At 38.3% G+C, this 2,953-nt stretch overlaps 1 pseudogene; it reads right to left on the minus strand.

Moving 5' to 3' along the window:
* Positions 1-450: 450 nt before the first annotated feature.
* LOC114902412 lies at positions 451-1,856 on the minus strand (annotated as a pseudogene).
* Positions 1,857-2,953: the final 1,097 nt, after the last annotated feature.

Consider the following 2,953-nt stretch of genomic DNA (forward strand, 5'->3'; position numbering starts at 1 on the left):
AAGATTTTTAAATTCATTCATTTATTTAATTTTTGGCTGCATTGGGTCTTCACTGCTGCACGTGGGCTTTCTCTAGTTGCAGTGAGCAGGGGCTACTCTTTGTTGCGGGGCACAGGCTTCTCATTGTGGTGGCTTCTCTTGTTGCGGAGCACAGACTGTAGGCGTGTGGGCTTCAGTAGTTGTGGCACATGGACTTCAGTAGTTGTGGCTCGTGGGCTCTAGAGCGTAGGCTCAGTAGTTGTGGCGCACGGGCTTAGTTGCTCTGCAGCATGGGGGATCCTCCCGGACCAAGGCTGGAACCCATGTCCCCTGCACTAGCAGGCAGATTCTCAACCACTGCGCCACCAGGGAAGCCCTGTTCATTTCTTAAAAAGAATTTATAGCTTAAAACTTGCAGATCACTATTAGTTTTATTAATAAGTATTTCTAAATATTTTGACTAAGAGCATTTTAATCACAAAAACAGCATATGTTATTGCAAGTCCAGTTAAAATCTTGCTCAGTGGAACCAACAGCAGCGATAGCTAGACCCTTATCATAAACATATTTGGCGCACACTTTTTGAACTGTCTCAGCATCTAGAGCATCAATTCCTGCTTCCAAGTCAGGGATGGGAATTCTTCTATTATAACATAACTTTTGCCTACCAATATCTTCACCATGGAGTTGAACCTCAGAGTTGCAAAAACATGTTTTGTTTCTAGAAGAATTTTTGTGCTACTTTACTTTCAGTGACACTTATACAGAGTCACATGTATTCTTTTTGAACAACATGTAGCATGCCTGCAGCAATGTCTGGTTTACAACTCATATAGAGTCCCCACAATCCTGTATCTGTGTAGCAAGTGTTGAAAGACTGGAAGCTATGGCAGAGGTTGCCACATCAGATGAGACAGGCTGGCTTACTAGTTAAATTCATTCCTCCTCTGAAATGGCAATCCTAGTTGCCAGTCAGTGTGTTTGCAACTATGAGAGAGATTGTATCAGGATGCTCCTAACCAACAGCTGCAACAGCTCTTGCAAGATGTGTCAAAGGCATCTTGTCATTCCTCAAACAAATCTCACTTTCTGTGAATTTGCAGGGAGCCAGAGTTGTTCTTTTTCCTTTGTGTGTGGAAAAAAAAAAAGTCATCAAAAGGAAACTTTGTTAACTTAAGCTGTTCACTATAGGAGATTCCTCCAGCCATAGCAAGGACTATTCTTAGCCTCTTATAATGTGTGGTTATATAGTCCACTAAGTCTTTATGACTTATAGATTTGATATTTTCAGTTGGTCCCCACATTGTCAATCCAAGTGCAGTATTTGATAAACTATGACATGAAGATAGTAAAAAGACAACTTCTTGTAAATTAGCTTTGATTTTGTGTATCTCTCTAAGGATTATTCTACACTTGTGCTCAGTCCCTGCTTCTGCCAATGTACTGTTTTGTGTTATATCAGCAAGAACGCTTACAGCTCTTGGCAAATCTTTAGAGAATTCTTTGGCATAACACATGATCTGCTTTCTGGAGGTATAGGTGTTGAAATGAGCACCCATGTTTTCATTTTCAAGTTCCAGATCTAATTTGAATCTCTTTTTGGTAACATTGAAGTTCATATGTTCCAGAGAATGAGCTGTTCCATTATTCTTAATTTCATGTCAAATTCCAACATCAATCCAGAGACTCACTGTACATATTGACAATCCAGAGTTTTCAGAGGCCACTCTGAGTTCATTTTCCAAACATGTTACTCATGTTTCAAGAACATTCAGAGCAACTTATATAGTGGCTTGTGCATTTCTTAATCTGTTGTCTCCAAATTATAATGACAACCCAGTGGCCCCTCTGGTCAGGAGCCTTTCAGTGAAACCGCAGAGCTTCTCAGTGAAACCCCAGAGCCACTGCCATACCATGGGCAACAGCATGGCTTGGACCTCCACTGCTACCATCTCTTCTCAATGTCTTTTAACTTCTGTTTTATTTTTTTGATATCTTTTTCCCTCTGCTGAATATTGAGTAATGCTTCAGTTTTGTCTTCCAGTTCATTAATATTCTCTTCCATTGTATCTAATGCTGTACCTATACACTTAGTTTCTAGTTTCATTTATTATGTGTTTTTTTTTTTCACCTGGAAGTTCTATTTGGTTCTTTTTTAAAACCCACCTGACCATATTTCAAAGTATCTAGTACCTTGTTATGCTTCAAATAATCTCTTTCTTTTATTGAGTATCAAAACTACTTATTTTATATTTCTTAATTGATAATTCCAATATCATCCATTTTTGTGGCTATAATCTTACTATTTGTTATTTCTGCTTACTCTCCCTCAAATGACTTGTTTCCTCTTGTGTTTTATAGTTTTTATATTTCAGTGAGTTTATAACTACCTGAGGGAACTATTTGAAGCCTTGATTTAAGGAATATTTATCCAGGGAGTCATTATGAATCTTGAATCACTTTAAATTAAATTCCAAAGTTGAGTATTTAGGGACCACTTAGGTAGTGTGAATTCTAGATTTTGGCTCTAAACCGTCATGAGGATCACTTGTAAATAGCAACTTTCAAGATAGACTCTACCCAGAGTCAATGTTGAGATAAGAAAGTTTCTTTACTATTTTCCTTTGTGGGATAGATTTTCTTCTTTTGGTTTACCTTTGCATTAAAAATGTCAGCTTCTGTGTCCTGAACTATTTAGGGATCTTTTTATGTCTTAATCTGGTTTAAGTCCTAGGCATTGTATCCCCAACCCTGCTTGAGGCCCATTAAAATAAAGAGTCTACGCCACCAGTGATAAGTTAATGACCACAGGGCCCCATTGCTTCAGGGTGGTTACCTCTGAAGATTTGTGCTTTCTTGTATTTTTAGCCTCTGATGATTTCCATCATTTTCCTGACAGCTCAAGTAAGCATTTTAACATCTTTTATCTACACGTTTTTAGGTGTTGTAAGCCGAGGAAGTTCCTCATGGTATT

The sequence above is a fragment of the Monodon monoceros genome, unplaced genomic scaffold (assembly GCF_005190385.1).
Source record: "Monodon monoceros isolate NGI ecotype Baffin Bay Population unplaced genomic scaffold, NGI_Narwhal_1 Super_Scaffold_20, whole genome shotgun sequence".
Classification (NCBI taxonomy): domain Eukaryota; kingdom Metazoa; phylum Chordata; class Mammalia; order Artiodactyla; family Monodontidae; genus Monodon; species Monodon monoceros.